This window comes from Chiloscyllium punctatum, chromosome 36 (genome assembly GCF_047496795.1).
Source record: "Chiloscyllium punctatum isolate Juve2018m chromosome 36, sChiPun1.3, whole genome shotgun sequence".
In the NCBI taxonomy this organism is placed as follows: Eukaryota; Metazoa; Chordata; class Chondrichthyes; order Orectolobiformes; family Hemiscylliidae; genus Chiloscyllium; species Chiloscyllium punctatum.
In genome coordinates this window covers 379,957-397,513 of record NC_092774.1, presented here as the reverse complement: position 1 = coordinate 397,513, position 17,557 = coordinate 379,957, and the positions used below count along the sequence as shown (strand labels likewise).

At 43.9% G+C, this 17,557-nt stretch overlaps 1 protein-coding gene across 1 annotated transcript in view; it reads right to left on the bottom strand.

Moving 5' to 3' along the window:
* The window catches only part of LOC140461060 (scavenger receptor cysteine-rich domain-containing protein DMBT1-like), a 66,555-nt gene that overhangs the window by 13,253 nt on the left and 35,745 nt on the right, over window positions 1-17,557 (bottom strand). The window lies entirely within an intron of this gene.

Genomic DNA, 17,557 nt, shown 5'->3' with positions numbered 1-17,557 from the left:
AAATAAACATTGACTGACAGTGCTTCGTCAGCAACCAAGTGACGAAAGTATGTTTTTTTTAAAGAGAAACATTTACTACCATTAAAACTCAGCTTTCTCCTGTTCCCCGATCTACATGGCGGCAACATCACGAGATTCAGTCATCGACAATATCCAGCAGGAATTCTCCTTTTCCCAATTCCAGAACATAGGGATTTATGATGGAACAAAAGAAATTGTTAAATATGTAACTGGCTACAAACTACTTGTCAGGACAAAAGAAGGAGATCATGCGGTCCAAGTGCCGTGGGGAACCTCATTGTGCAAACTGCTGAATTTGCTCCATTACTTTTCCTTATTCCCCAAAAATTGTCGTTGTCAATATCTTTTACCCACGGTCTGCTGCACTGGGGACAGGATGGTGATGAACACCTATTGTCATTTTTTGGAGAAAATGATTAGGAGTTCACTGAACTTGCCCCGTTAATGATGTTCATTATTTATATATTTTGTTCCTCTCCCAAGCTGAAAATGGAATTCAAACGTATGTCCAATTTTAATAAATTTAAACTTTCTTCCAAAGTTAGATAACTTTTGTTGATTTTTAGTTTCCTGCGAATTCTTTACCATGCGAATTTTGAAACTTCTAAACAGCTCGAATTGTTTGCTTTGGTTCTCGGGATAATTTCATTTCTACTTTCAGGCAATCAGACAACACCGGCCACCTGTCAATGTGTTAACAGATGGTCACTCACTCTGATTCATTGAATCCCTGATACACATCGTCTCTTATCCCTTGCATTCACCGATGTAACTGATCCTTTTACCTCCTTACGATGTGTGTGCAATATCGCTACAATTCAATGCTAAATCTTCATTGCTTGTATATTTTTAGTGTACTTCGTGGTAGAAGACGAACATCAAAAACCGAAAACAGTACATTTCAGTATGATGCGTTTACTGGGATATTGCCCTCATTCACCAAAAAACAACCTTCGGGCTTTGCCCTTTCTGAGCCTGTACTTTATCAGACTGACTTGAACCACTCATCAAATCACCTGTTCTGTCCCATTTACCTTTCTGTAATTGATATATTGGTGAGAATTTGAATCTATTACTTTGTACACTGTTACGTACATGTCAAGACACTCGAACATGCAAGAGCTCTGTTGGTTTAGGAGAACAAAGGAGAGATATAAAACTCTGAAAATCTTTTGAAGCACTGCATAAGGTTGTACAAGACAGGCCGTTACATTGAATGTGATATATCAGACATTTGATGTTCCTCACTAACTGGACAGTTTTAGAAAACAACAAATCCACGTCAGATCAGTGGCATCATAATAAACACGCTAACTAATTGGAGAACTGATGAAAACTCAGGCTGCAGAAGCACCAGTGGTTGCGATTTGTGACAGTGTGTAATTATGGAATAATATTGGTTGATTTGTAACTGCTATGGCCCTTTGAACTACTTTTGCAAAATTTAATGTCTACGCTATATTTCTCTTGCAACATTGTGGAAGACATAATTTTCGACGTGGAATAAGGCGAGAGTCTATGCAACGACAGTGTCCCGCACATTTCACTTCGATATAAGAACACAAGAACATAGGAAATCGAAGCAGGAGTAAGGAACTTGCCACCTCAGTCCTGCTCCATTTTCAATGAGATCATAGCTGATCGTTACCTGGATTCGGTTACACTTTGCCGCCTGTTCAACACAACCCTTAATTCCTGTACTGTGCAAAACTTCATATATCTTTGACTTACCCACATCCACAATTCAGCCTCAACTGTTTCACGGGGCAGGGAACTCCACAGAATCGCAATATTATAGATGTGGTAGTTCCCACCGACCCCCACCCCCTTACCCCCTACCCCCCAGTGGGAACAACTTCAATGTTTCAGTCATATCCATTCCCTTCACAATTTAATGTTTCTATATAAGACTCCCTCCTAATTCTTCTAAATTCCATTAAGTGCAATTCTGGTCTTCTCCTTATAAGCGAACCCGCTCATCTCTGGAATCCATGCCATGAAAACTCTCCGCTCCTTCCCCAGTGCGAGTACACTATTTCACCAACACAGATTGCTAAATACTTCAAGCTGAAACACGATATCTAGCAAGATGGCAAGGTGATTTCCAGTCTGTTTCAACTACACATGAGGGCCATGAACATCGGTTTTGAACTTGTTTTTAGCATTTATTTAGATTTCAAAAAATAATCTCAAGTTGACTGAGATATCGTCATTCAATTAAATGTAAAACGAGGTGGGCTATCGAATGAAATAAAAGTATTGACACCAACAAAAATGCGGAATTGTTGTGATCTTTGAATGAGAAGTGACACCGAACATATATTAATTACTAAACTTAGAAACTAAACAATCTGTTCAACTCCAATTTGATATGATTTCGCTCGTTGATGGCACAAAGGAATCGATTAAATTTTGCGTTATACCCGAGTGGCAGAATAAAGTTAATAATAAAGAATTCACGTCTCAGTAAAATAGAAAACTGTTAATTGAAAAATGTTGCCTGAAAGTTCTTCTCCCAATTATTTGTTCTTGACATATAAAGAATTGTTAAAATAACAACAGCGGATAAATCAGTCTGCTTTTAATTACTTTGGTACGAAGTGAAATTTGAACTGGTTTATGTAACTTGAACCAGTCATATTCCATGTGCTTCCCTAATTGTTGATTCTACAAGTTAGGACTGTGAAAGAATGTTCCCGATTGACATTGCTGCATTAAACTACACCATACTTTGAAAGGCTCGCGGCACCCGTTGCAAATCAACGACATGCATAAACTTTAGATTAGCTGAACAACTTAAAGCATTCATCACCAATGTTCCGTTTTGAACTGGAACCATCAAGGTTAACTGAATCAACTCAACTTAGCTCCTTCGCGCAATCTAACAAAACTGCTGGCTCAGCATCAAAAAGGCCACACAGAAAATTAATGTACCAGACTGATAAGTCCCAATCCTGATTGAATGACACAGTTGTTTCCTGACTAATGTTTGATAAAGATTCTGTAATACTCATCTTCACGTATGTTGAAGTCCCTATCCTCAATGGATCAAGTGGATCAAGAACTTGGATCGACGCAGCAAATTTGGGATTTTCAGTAATGCTGGCCGAGCCATATTTTTAAAAAAATAGAGAAAAAGAGTCATAGGTTTAATTTCCCAAGTTTAATCGTCCCCGAACACGCACATCACTCAAGAACAAATTAGGCAAAGGGTTCATTCTGGATATTTCAGTTCTTGGCAAGATGAAAATTATGGCGTGAACAGCATTTACTTAGACATGTCATTTCTGTATCAATCTCGAATACAGGGCACATGACTGCAAGTAACATAGGTCTGCGAATACTATCACACCATGGTTATACAGAATACAGGCATAATCTGAGAGAATTGTCCATGTGTGCATGAGGTCAATCAACAGTAGATACAGCATTTTTGGTTGTTTTCATGACACTAAGTTTACTGTTTACCACAGAATCCAGTGCACACAAATGTCATAGACAACCATTCCAGTTCTTCAGATTAACTTGAGAAGACTGAAATTTGCTTCTCTCTTTTCTTGCCTGAAGTGATAACACTGGGAACAATAAAAGTCAAAAATAGACAAGACGCATAAAGTACCTCGATATTTCTGTTCAGATCTTCTCTAAAACTAAGTTTGGCATAACTCTCACCAGAGATTTGGCAACACGTTTAAAATAAATCAAAATCTTCGTAGATCTCACTGCCAGCAAAATGAGGTAATGTTCAACCTTGCCTTAATATGCAGCAGTCTTGCCCCTGACAGAGAAAGCGAATTGGTCAAACACATTCCCACCGGTTAGAGCATAAAACCAGCATTGAATGAACAGTACGATCCTGAGAATAACTGGAACACCCATGTGTGCCTACTCAAGGCTCTGCGGGAATAGAAGATAGGTGTACCAATCGGGTTGTTCTCTGAGCAAACTCTTCAAGTCATTTGGCAGAATGCTCCAAATATACATAAATACAGTCAAGTCAAGTAAGAGATGCCTTTCGTGTGTTTGTTGAAAAGAGTCAAACTCCAATGTTTGCTATTTCTGTCATATAGTACTGTATACAAGTAGGAGCAAGTCAGGACTGCAGATGTTGGAGATCAGATTTAAAAAGGGTGGTGCTGGAAAAGCACAGCGAAACAAGCAGCATCGGAGGAGTAGGACAGTCGACGCTTTGAAAATAAGATCTCTTTTCCTGATGAACCGTCGACTGTCTTGCTCCTCGTATGCTGCCCGAACTGCTGTGCTTTTCCAGTACTCCACTTTTTGACTACTGTACAGAAATGACCCGTTCCAGGGACTATGCATGCATGTAGAGGTATTTTATGAATAAAGTTTTCTTTTTTAGCAAAAAAACATCATTCGGCAAAGACTGGACTTTTAACCACTATCTGGTACAGAAATGGAGCTATTGATGTTGAACTGGGCAGTGACAATCATTCGATCAAATTCAGTGAATAAGAAAACTGGCTGAAAAAAGAACATCAAAGAAATGGGTGCTGGAAATCAGAAACTAAAGAGAAATTTCTGGAATAACTTAGCAGATCTCGCAACGTTTTTGGACAGAAAGCAGTGTTGTAGTTTTGCGTGAAGTGGCCCTTCAATTATTCGCAGATGAACAGCTAACTGGGTGCTTTATCACAGCAATCAGTCCAACAGTTCTCTCGGAACAACTTATCTGTCATGATTCCAAAATTACAGGACTGTCTCAACCACAAAATGTATCATTGTGGCACACAGCTCCTTTGTTTCACTGAGGATGGAAACGGCGCTGTATAAATGCATCACGATCGAGAAAGTATTGGAATGTAAAGAGAAGAAATACTGACCATAATCATTGGCACATCAAGTTTCTAGAAATTCAAAATAATCAGATTCTATTTTACATTCTCCCAAATATTGACTAGTAAATTAGTTAGATACTGTTAAGCAGTTTTCCCGGATACACACACCGTTTAAAACAGAGACAGACACAGTTTCCAAACTCACCCGAATTGTGTGAGTAGGTCTTCAACACTGTGAGCTGTACAGAAGCTACGAATAGATGCAAGGATTGGAAGTTTAAGGGAGGAAGGGAGGGTGGAGGTTGGGGAGCTCTGACAACACAGAAACAGTCATAGAGAAATGAAGACAAAATATTTTTTATTCCATTTCATGTCAATATTCTATTTTGCTCAGACTGACCATGATGTTGTTGCCACATCTATGTCACTAATTATTGGCCCATGAATGTTTAAGAGAATGGATTCAGTAAACCATAACTCACAGTTCAATAGCTGCAGAAGAAGTAAGTTCACCAGGGTTACAATCATCGTCCCAGCTGGTGGTACCAGTTCAAATCTGAACATTCGCTGAGTGCTGTTTCACAGATACTGAGCAGCAGTTCATGTATCAAGTAACTCCTCGATTTCTGTCACTGTTAGTTCCTTCACACGGCTTGAACAGAGGCCCATGTTTCTTTCCAACAACCAATAGATTGTGATGTGTGCGGACTGTGAACTGAACACTGTCTTCTACACCAATGAGAAGTGATGTGACCATTAATGGGCACAAAGACACCGGGTTCCAAAAATCAGCTCATCTTGAGAGATCAATGACGTGAAAGATTTTAACTTGGAAGCGAGTCCTCACTCCGGAATCCGTATCATATAATCACTCTACCACAGGAGGTTATTGGTTCCGGATTCATTGAAGACGCTGTGCAACTCAACATCTCCTCGAGCAGCTGCAGAAACAGCTCAATTTCCACTTCTGCACTGTTCACTCTTCAGGATTCAAAATGGAGTCCAACAACTTCAGAGCAGAATCTCGATCCTTTCTCTGGATTACAAGTGAGCCCTTTCCTTCTTTGTCTATCCGTCTCCTGTCAGCATTGGTCTCAGCAGAGCAGACCAACATTCACCTCGTCGCCCCCAATTAACACAACCTATTCTGAGACTTTATTCTGGCCTTTACTATAACTAGCGGCCTGTTGGCTTACTCTCTGAGCACACTGACCATCTGTTCCAGTCTCTCCTCCTCAAACTCTGTCCTCAGTGTGGAAAACTGCTATTCCCCAGAACAGTCACATTGTATTCAAAATATTACCTCGCATTTTGGGCCCACAGATGCTGCTGGACTTGATGTCTTCTCCAAATGTTTGCCTTTGTTTTTAGTTTCACTTTGCCATGATACAGAAAGTCTTAATCATTGAACCAACTTTTAAAAAATGTTAATTAGCTCCCCAAGGATCATATTGTCTTCTAATCACAGATCTTGATTTCTATTTGTCTTCTGACAAACTGCTTCACTCATCTTTCTCAGTATACCTACCAATATTTAACGAATCATTATCATTTGGTCGAATTTGTTCTGCAACGTATTTGCGAGAGGAAATTATTGCATTCCTTTTTTTCCTTCCTCTGAAAATTCTGCTCAAATTTCAAATTACGTTGATTTTCCACCTATCATTGTCAGCTCCTATGGGACGGATACAGTGTAATCCAGCAACATTGCACAATCTTTAAAATTTGCCAAATATCAGATTTCCTCTTGATACGCCTCAGTTTTCAAACGTGCGGGGCCTCACATCATGGCAATGTGACTTTAAATATACAGAGTGCAGAACATAGAATAATACAGCATAATGCAGGCCCTTCTGCCCGCGATGTCGCGCTGAACTGTGGAAAAATATCTATGGTACAGTATTTCATTTTCATACAAATGTTCATCGAAAGGCCATTGAAATGCCTAAAATGTTGGCGATTGCACTACTTTTGCAAGCAGTGCGCTCCACGTCCTTACTACTCTGTGAGTACACATAGTGTACATCAATATACACAGACTGGTCAATTCATTGGAGAAGGTGTGGACTGCAGATTTTGGAGAACAGAGTCGAAACGTGTGGTGCTGTAAAGGCACAGGTGGTCAGGTAGCATTCGATGTGCAGGAGAATTGACAATTTGGACTTAAGGCCTTCTTTGGGAATTTGGCGGGGGGCCTGGTCAACGCATTTATTGGGACGAATTGAAATGGCAAAAGATTCAATCCATGTTTCGATCTATCTCAATGCAAAAGTTTACAGATTCTGAAAAAAAACACAAATCTGGCAGATTCGGGATGCAAAATGTGACCTAACATTTCTAAGTTTGAGGAAGGGAGAAATCACGATGTACAGGCTGTCGTGATCAAGGCATTACTTGGGACATGACAGTGTCTACCATAAGCAGTGTAATAATAGGCTTCAATTGGGATCAGGCAAAATTTTCATGATGCATGGGATGGAAATTGTGTTTGAGAACGCTACAATTTTTGAGTGGGTAACTATTATATGAAAATTTGATAACTTGATCCACGTTGTGTTCACGGATTTTGGAAGACCTATGTAAAGATCCAATTTAATAGACTTGTGTTCAAAATTGAAGCACAAGCTATTGCAGGAAATATACTTCCCAGGACAGGGAATTGGTTCATAGTCAGGAAAAAATGGCGCATACTCAGTGAAAGGAGGTGACCAATGGAGCGTATGGAAAATCGACGCTGGGACCTGAGCCATTCACAACACACTTCAGCTATTTTGGCTGAGAATGATCAAAGGTGACATCGCAATGTTTGATGATGAGAAGTCGCTTCAATACTTACAGGATGACATGGGCCAGTGAGTAAACACATGAAAAATGAGGTCACATTTGAATCAGTGTAAGGTTAATGACATTGAACAGAAAATTGGAGAGAACAGAACACCAGATATGCCGTTAGTGGTGACGAACAAAGAGAGGTGGATGACCCAATACACCCGTAACTGGAAGCAAGGAAACAAGTACAAGACAGAAAGGTAAGTGCCAATTTGACCTTCTTTGAACAAGTGGTTCAATCCAAGAGTAAAGACATCTTTTCACAGTGCTTGCACAAGACGTTGCAGAGACCCGTGAGTTATTGTGTGCCGTTGAAAACGCCTTGCCTCAAGTACAGTGCATTGCGTTGGAATGGCTGCAATGAAATCTGCCAGACTGATTTCTAACAATGCAGATGTGTCCTGCAAGGAAACATTGGATTTATTGGGTCCATATTCTTTGGTGAGGATCTCATTGAAACGTAAATAATTCAATTGGCCTTGAAAAACACGATGTAGGTTTGATGTTTAATCTGGTTTAGAGTATCCAGGAAAAGGGGTCATGATCTTGGGATACAGGTGCGCCTTTTCGATAAGGGTAGCAGAGACTTCGTCACTAACAGGATGATGTTAGAGTATATTCTCAAAAAGATTGGGATGTCATTGTGCTCATTCATAGTTCTCCTGCCAGCGTGAAGTCTATCGAATTTCATAAGAAATGTGGCCTTCAGTCACTCGGGCTGCTTTCCTCTGGCTGGGGTCAAGCTTCTTGAATGTTATCGGAGCTACAGCCTGTCCAGTATTTGGGGAGTATTCCATCACTATGTTTCTATCTACACAGATGCAGAGAGATATGCTGATTTTTGCAGTATTCTGTTGTTTGCTTAAGAGCTGAGTGGCTCTGGTGGAACTCACACTGTCTATGCCGTTCCTGTTTGACAGCACTGTTGATGACCCCTTCAATCACATTCCTGCTGACAGAGAGAATGCGGTTTAGACAATATTTGGTCTGGTTGGATTTGTCATGTAGTTTACATAGGAACACATGTGGTCCATTTTCCGCACTGTTGTGGACTTTAAAAGTACAGAGACATAGAAATAACGGTCAACGTGTCCAATTACCCTCTCACAGTTGACCACTACTTACGGAACCGTAGATCACACAGTGCGTGATACAAATTGGTATTGATCACAGAAGACAAAGATTGTTGTGGAAGTGTAGTTATGTTTCTCTCCCTGAAAGTCTGTGATCAGTGACGTTATGAAGGGTGAGTGTTGGGACCATGGTCGTATGTAAAATACCTAAGTGTTCAGGGAATAAATTGTAGGTGCTCCGATCAGTGACTTCCTGAATGTCACACTTATCATTAATACCGATTTAGAATCCACGTCGCTCCTTCACAAATATAAGACCCGTCTCTGTCTTTTTCTCTGCTTCCTCCCCACATCTCTTTCCCTCGAGCATCTTAGATGAACTACACATAAGCCAGCATTACCCGGCCCTCTCCAGTTCTGACTAACAGTGAATGGAATCTAAATATTCAAATCATAATTGCCCCAAGTTTCTGCAGTGGTTTCTGTTCTAAATTCAAATCGCCAACCTCGTCAGAAATTTGATTGTGTTACCATGGTTACGGAACTGCATGCATTTAGCGTATTTGGCTAGGTTTAGTCGCATTATCAATAATTACCGGTTGAACTTGTGCTGTGTTGCACTTTTGTCTCTGTGACAGCGTCCTGAAACATGTCTCAGAGGGCTGCTGCAGAATGTCACATGAAAAGTGGTTGTGTTACGATAGATGGCAATCTGAAGGAATCTGATCATTCAGGCAGAAGCAAAATACACAGACACACATACGGTTTTCAGGACACTCCCGGGCAATGAACTGCAACAAGCAGCCATGAAATGCTGTTAGAAGACACGCAAAAGCAGGTTTTACAGCAGATCATAATTTGAAATTTGGCAAGATTCATGTATGAAAAAGTAACTTTTGAGTCTGCAGAACCACAGAACAGTCAGTGTGCGTCTTGCCCTTCTGTCGAATCAACAGGAAACACCTGGAACCGTGGTAAATTGTGTGCTCAAGTGTTGTAGCCCTGTTCTTCTTTCATAATAAAACACTCAGATGGAGAACGCAATAAATTCGAAATGAGAATTGAGGCTCCAAACCATCCCATTTAGTATATCATCAGGACAAGCTCATATCAGCACCACACTCACAGCAACAGGGAATCTGTAAATATGGCAAGGCCTTAAATTTTAAATCGTGATGCACATTTCCCTTAATCCTGGCACAACAACAGAAATGCATAAAAGAACATTTTCAGCATGTCAGAATAAACGAATTTCTAAGTCCATTTAGTTAGAAGAAACGTGCACTAAGATCGAAGAATGGACACTGTGCATTTGGTGAAAAACTTTTTATTTGACATTTGCTGAAACACAGTGGCGTTGCAATGTGGAATGACGCTGTTCAGCCAATCGTGTCTGCACTGGCTCTTCAAATTACTATGATCAACTCTTGCCAGTATCCGGCTTGTAACAGCCGCTCCCTCTTCCGATCTCTGTATACTCTTCCAGTCCCCACACACCTCCCTATCTCACTACTCCCTTCCAGCCCCTAGACCCACCTCTCTATCTGTGTACCCGCCACCAGCCCCAAGCCCCCTCCAGCCCTTGCACCACCTGTGTATGTCTGTAACCTCCTCTTGCTCCTACACCTCCTTATCTCTGTCACCCCCTCCAGTCCCCTACATCCACTCCATATCTCGATAAGCCCATCCAGCCCCTGCACCCCCTCCCAACCAGGAACATGCTGCAGCCTCTACACTCCGGTGTAGAGGGAGCCTTACTCTGCCTCTCATCCCGTGCTGGGAGTGTTTGATGGGAGGGTCAGTGCAGAGGGAGATTTACTCTGTATTTGACCCTGTGATATCCCTGGGAGTGTTTGATGGGGGACAGTGTAGAGGGAATATTACTCCGTCTCAAACGTGGGTATGTTGATGTTGAGCAGGGTTATGTTGACTCGATGAGCAGAGGCTGGAGTTTCTGATCCAAGTGAAGCTATGCCTGTCTGGAGGTCCCCGTTCATAACCTCAATAATGAGGAAGAAAGACACACTCTGGGTAGAGTATGTTACCTATTAATTCCAGGCAATGCCCAAGTCCAACAAGAGAGAATCGAACCATCACCACGCTCCACTCACCCTCCGATGTTCTATGGTGTTACCATTACTGAATTACAACCACACCCCACCCCCCCCATTATCAACATCCTGGGGGTTACCATTGAGAGAGATTATAACCCTCACCCCGGTGACGTTCATTGGTGTGACCATGACTGAATCCCCCCCACTATCAACATCCTGGAGGTTATCATTGACCAGAAACTGACCCGGACCCAGCCCTATACAAACACAGCAGCGACAAGTGCAGGTCAGAGGCTGGGAATTCCTCAGTGAGTAACTCCACTCCTGACTCCCCTCCCTGAAGCCTGTCCCACCATCGACTAGGCACAAGTCAGGACGGTGAGGGAATATTCCCCATATGCCCTGGACGTGGACTATTCCGAAAACACTCGAGGAGCTCGACACCATCCAGGGACAAAGCAGCCCCCCACTCGATTGGCCCCACACCCACAACCAACCACTCCCTCTCTCCCTCCCTTCACCCACCGACGGCCTGTAGCAGCAGAGTGTACCATCGAATTGATGCACTGCAGAAACTCCCCGAGGCTCCTCAGAAAGCACCTTCTCAAAACCCACAGCCACTTCCATCTCAGACGACAAGATGCAGTAGATACACGGGAATAACAGACCCTGCAAGTCCCTGTCCGACCCCAACTCCAAAATGTATAGGCTAATCCTTCAGCGTCACTGGGTCAGTATCCTGGAATGTCTTACTTGCGGGACATTGTGGGTCTACTTTCAGTGTTTCAAGAACCAGCTCACTACCCGCTTCTCCAGGGAGCCAACTAGGATTGGGACCGATCCATGCTGGATCCAGCCAGCGATACTCACGTCAATCAACTCCGCCCGTCCAAATCCCAGCCCACCCATCCCTGTTCCCCCAGCTCCCATCTCAAATCTCCTTAGCAACCTCGTGACACACTGATCCCTCTACATTTATTCATTAATATTTACATTCCAGGCCTTAGTCTCTCAAAAATCATCCAATATATTTGTTCACCTATCTACATTTCAACCTCAGCCCCAATCCACAACCTCACATTGGCCTCTCTCCCAGGGGCAACCTGCCAACAGCCTTTGTCCACTTCCCCAGAAATAACATTTAACATATGCAAACCCTCTCGCCTGTCCGTCCCCATACACTGACGAATGTGGATGTATTTATATTCTCCGAAAGCCCTCTACTCCCCAACCATCTCAACCATTCTCATCCACGCCCTACGTCCTGAGAGCCAGTCCAGAACAGCCTCGGGTTCAGTAAGAGTGTGCTGAACACCTTTAATTAACTTTCCCCATATATTGACATGTGTATACAACCCACCCACCCCAGGTCTCATTCAACATTGCCCATCTGAGAGCTAAGCGTAGCAACAGCCTCACACCCCAGGAATATACCAGACACTCAACTGCCCCTTCCCTCTGCACTGACATAAATGTATTTATATTGTACCTCTCCCAAACCCCTGCCCCATTCGTTTGCAGCATTCTTTCCAAATCAAAGGATGCTGCCTAGCAACAGCCTCCCGACCCAAGGTCTCCAACTGCCCCGAGGACAAATACCCTTCTTATGTGCCCCTTCAATATATCAACATATATGCATTAACCCACCACTTTCCACAGCCAAGACGCAATGACCAACACTCTCGTCCACCAAATTTAGTGATTTTCCCCATCCTGCGGGCCAGCCGAGCAACAGCCTCTGGCCCCAAGATCTCCCATTCACACCAGTGATGAATACCGTCTGAGCAGATCCTGGTAATATATTGACTCATGTTACAATGCGTTACACCACATCACCCCACCAAGACTGAGTGAGCTGAGCAGTCCTGAAACATCGATTTCCTTGCTCTTCGGTTACTGCCTGACCTGCTGTGCTTTTCCAGCACCAGTCTAATCTTGGCTCGAAACTCCAGCATCTGCAATACCCACATTTCCCTAGTCCTGCGTCCCAGCTGGCAACAGCCTCTGGCCCTAGCGTCTCCCACTCACCTGCCCCTCCACATATACTTACCACCATGTGGACACATATTACTACCCTGTTCCACAATGTTCCTGTCAGCTGACCTGTCCCAGAGTAAAGTCCACAGAAACACTGGCCCCTCCCATATACTGAAAAACATGCCACACCACCCCAAGACTGAGCGAGCTGCTCTGTCAACATAATACGTCCCCTGCGACACCATTCCCCCACCCCCCATAACACTGAGAGAGTTGCCATGTTGTGGGGCTCAATCTAGCAACAGCTTCTTGCCCCTGGGTGCCCAACTCACCTCTGGGATGATTAACCCTTCCATATACTGACAAACATGCATACATACATTACACCCCTGCCACACTCACCCCTCCACAAGACGGAGCGAGCTGATGCTTTCTGGGGCACAGCTTAGCAACAGCCTCTGGTCTCAGGGTCTCCCACAAACCCATCCCGCAGGTGAGTTCCCCTCTCCCCTGCCCCTCCCGATATGCAGGGGAACCACGATTATCCAAACGAGATGGGCAGGCACTATTTTGTGTGGATAATCGATGATTCGCTAGATCGATGAAATGCCTTTCCACTGAGGCTTGGAGTTTTAAAAGTCTGCTCCCCATTTCAGACACCAGCTGCAGCACACAGCGCGCGAGACCCCACCCCACCTGCCAAACAAGGCCCACACCCGCTCCCAGCCCCACAAACCCATCCAACATCTCCCCACGCCCACTGACAACGATCCCCTCCCTGTCCCAAACATTCAACACCTCCCCACACCTCAATTGTCCAATACCACCCCCCACAATCCAACCCCGTCCAACAGCGCCCCCGATCCTCAACCTCATCCAACACCACTCCCATTCCCCCCCCAAATATGACCCGCGCTGATATCATTTCCAACACCACCATCACGCTCCCCGCAAATATGCGACTCCACCCCCGCCCCTAAACCCCATTCAACGCCGCCATTGTCCCCAAAAACGCCCCCCTCCAATATTATCCCCACAAGCCTCTCTGGGGCAGCTGGACTGTTCACCAACAACAGGACTGCTGCAGTTGCCTTTGTGGGGTAAATCTCGAAAGACACGTGTGTGTGCACACACCGACACACACAAACACACACACACACACACCGACACACACACACACACACACACACACACACACACACACACACACACACACAGCCACACGCACGATATTTGCTGCACCGTTTTGACGGGCTACACCTCTGCCTTGTACAGGACAATGTTGGAGGGATTATCTGGGAAAGGGGTGTGGTTAGGGGACATCCCTCTGTAGATCTTCAGGGAAAGTATGAGGAGAGAGAGTGGGCGGGAGGTCAATCATTTGCAGAAGGTGCCTGTTTAATCATTGTAAACAAAAGATGTGATCACTGATGGAAACACGTCTTTTATGTGATGTGTCTATCGCGAGTTCGAGACCTCCTTCGGAGAAACCAATTTTTGGATAATTGGTATTCAGATATGCGAGGTTCTTCTATATCGACATACATGCACATATATTTATTACAGGACCTTCCCCATCTTCACAACAGGGCCAGCAAGCCTCACCAGCCCCCATTCCAGCAGCTGACCTAGCAACATCCTCTGGCCACAGCTCTGAATTCTGCACTACCCCCCGGTCAGAAGGAGGACTTCTGCCGCTCTCGCTCTCCCCTCAGTCTCCAGCCACCGCCATATTCCAGGACTTAACTCTGACGTCAGAGTGCACCACACTGCGATGCCCCTTCACCATCACCTGATGGCAACGTGCATCCCGAGCTATGCTCCATTCATTTTCATCAGACTGAACCGTGGTGCCCCGTTTAAGGAACAACACACCCCCAGTGCCACTGAATTTGTGTCCACAGGCAAAAAAAAATCATGTCCATTTTGATTTGAGTTGGGTTCGGTTGGGGTGTGGGGTGCAGAGTCGACAGAACTAGCTCAATCCACTTGAGTGTTTTGGGATGGGGAAGACTGAAATCATTCATTTCCATGGTGAGGTGGTGTGTGTATTGTGGGAGGAGGGACATCAGTAGTCCCTCCACCCACAACATTGGTTAACATTTGGAAAAACGAAAACATTTTCTGCGGTCAGAAAAGTAACAAAACCAAATTAAAATCAATCCCGAGCTACCCACCACCCCACCCCCGCATCCCACTCCTATTAACTGTTCGCCCCCCTCTCAACCCTCTCCCAAAAGCGAGGAGAGAGAGCTTGGGAATGTTCAGTAGGGACAGGTTTTCTTTGTGGGTAGATCCAAATTTGGCCCGTATGAATCTTTTAAAGGCTGGTTATAGAGATTTCAGGACCAGAATGTTCCTGTGAAATTGAAGGATAGGGACGGTGAGATCCGGGCACTTTGGATGACAAGAGAAATTGCAAGCTTGGTCAAAAATAAAAAAAAGTATATATAAAGTTTGGGAAACTTGAAGCCAGGCAGAGACCTGGAAAGTACAAAGAAAATCGAAAAGAACTCAAACACGGAAATTGGAGTGCTAAAAATGATTAAGAAGTCGCTTTGGCAGACGGGATTAAGGACAATCTCAAGGCGGTTTTGGAAAGGACGGAGGTTGGCAAGTCTTCAGGATCTTATGGGATCTATCCATGAATGCTTAGGGAGGCGGGTGAGGAAATTGCTAGGGCTTTGTACGAAATCTTTATATCCTCCTTTCGTCACAGGAGAGGACTGGCAAATAGCCAATGTTATTCCTTTAAGAAGGACAAACCCGGAAATTACAGGCGAGTGAGCCTTATCAGACAATGTGAAATCAATCTGAAACCCATCTCAAGTACACTATTCCATTACCATTCATATGTTTATCCAATGACCATTTAAATGCCCTTAAAGTTGGTGAGTGTACTCCCATTGCTGGCAGGGCATTGCACGCCCTTCATATTCCCTGAGTAAAGAACCTACCTCTGACATCAGTCATATATGTGTCATTCCTCAATTTAAAGCTATGTTCCCGCGTGCCAGCCATCCCCGCGCCCCGAGGATAAAGGGTCTCACTGTCCATCTTGTCTCATCTTAATGAAGGCTTATTGGAGAAGATTCTTGATGTGGTAAGGATTGTTTTGAGGAAGTGGTAAAGATGGCTGATGAAGGCAGGGCGGTAGGTATTATCTGTATGAACTTTAGCAAGGCCTTAATCAATGTCCCTCATAGCAGGCTGATGCAGTTCAGAAGATGCAGTCACATAGCTCCTTGACAGTGGAGCCGCAGGTAAATAGGATAGTGAAGAAGGCGTTTGGTATGCTTTCCTTTGTTGGTCAGAGTATTGAGTACAGGAGTTGGGAGGTCATGTTGCTGCTGTACAGGAGATTGGTTAGTTCACTGTTGGAATATTTTTGCAATTCTGGTCTCCTTCCTATCGGAAAGATGTTGTGAAACTTGAAATGGTTCAGAAAAGATTTACAAGGATGTTGCCAGGGTTGGGGAATCTGAGCTACAGGGAGAGGCTGAACAGGCTGTGTCTGTTTTCCCTGGAGCATCGGAGGCTGAGGGGTGACCTTATATAAGTTTACAACATTTTGAGGGGCATGGATAGGATAAACAGGCAATGTCTTTTCCCTGTGATCGGGCAGTCCAGAACTATAGGGCATAGGTTTAGGGTGAGAGGGGAAAGATATAAAAGAGACCTAAGGTGCAAGTTTTTCACACGGAAGGTGGTACATGTATGGAATGAGCTGCCTGAGAATGTGGTGGAGGCTGGAACAATTGCAACACTTAAGAGGCATTTGGATGGGTATATGAATAGGAAGGGCTTGGAGGCATATGAGCCGGGTGCTGGCAGGTGGGACTAGATTGGGTTGCGATATCTGGTTGGCATGGACGGGTTGGACTGAAGGGTCTGTTTCCATGCTGTACATCTCTATGACTCTATGATATGGGATCTGTGGTGAGCTGCTAAGATGCGTACAGGATTGGTTCATCACATCTCAGGGGCAACATCTCCTCTACAAAGCTGAACTGGATCTACGAAGATGTTGTTTCAAGAAGGGAATAATTGTGTAACCTGAGAGATTCACAGGCTTTAATGATTTCGCTGACAAAAAATTCTGCGGTTTGAGTAATGGCATGAGGTGGCCACCAGAGGGTGGTATTGTATCACTTTAAATAAAAAAAGCCCACTGTCGCCACATTTGGACACACAGGCATGATCACATATTAACATAGACACACATATGGAAACACACATCAACCTGACCATCATCATCGCATCTCTTAAATACAAGGCATACAGATGGAGAAAGGGTAGTAGGGTTTTATCCCATTTCAACAGTTTCACCCCAAAAACATCAGAGACCACACTGCACAGACACAGATGCACAGACCTGTGTATCTTTTTCTTTGTTTCCTTCTGTTTCCGTATACATCCTCCACAATGCTCGCCCTCCAAAGTATTACCACACAAATTTCTACCCTGTAAAGATTAGCTCACAGTTCATACCATTCCAACTTTTTCCTCTTCCCGAATTTTTGCTTCTCCAAAACTCCCTTCTTAAGTTTAACATCCACCACAAATGTGTGCCCCTTCAAACATTTAACTCCTACCCTCTTTTACCTTAAATCTATTACCACACTCTCACCCCAATTGACATTTCCACCCGAGTAGAAAATGACTCTGGACACTTTTTCCCTGCCTCTCACCATTTTCTAAAGTTCTATTAGGACCCCCGCCAGCCTCTGATGTTCAAGTGACAACAATATAATTCTGTCCACCCTCGACTTGCAACTTCTACCCTCTATACCAGGCCGCATTC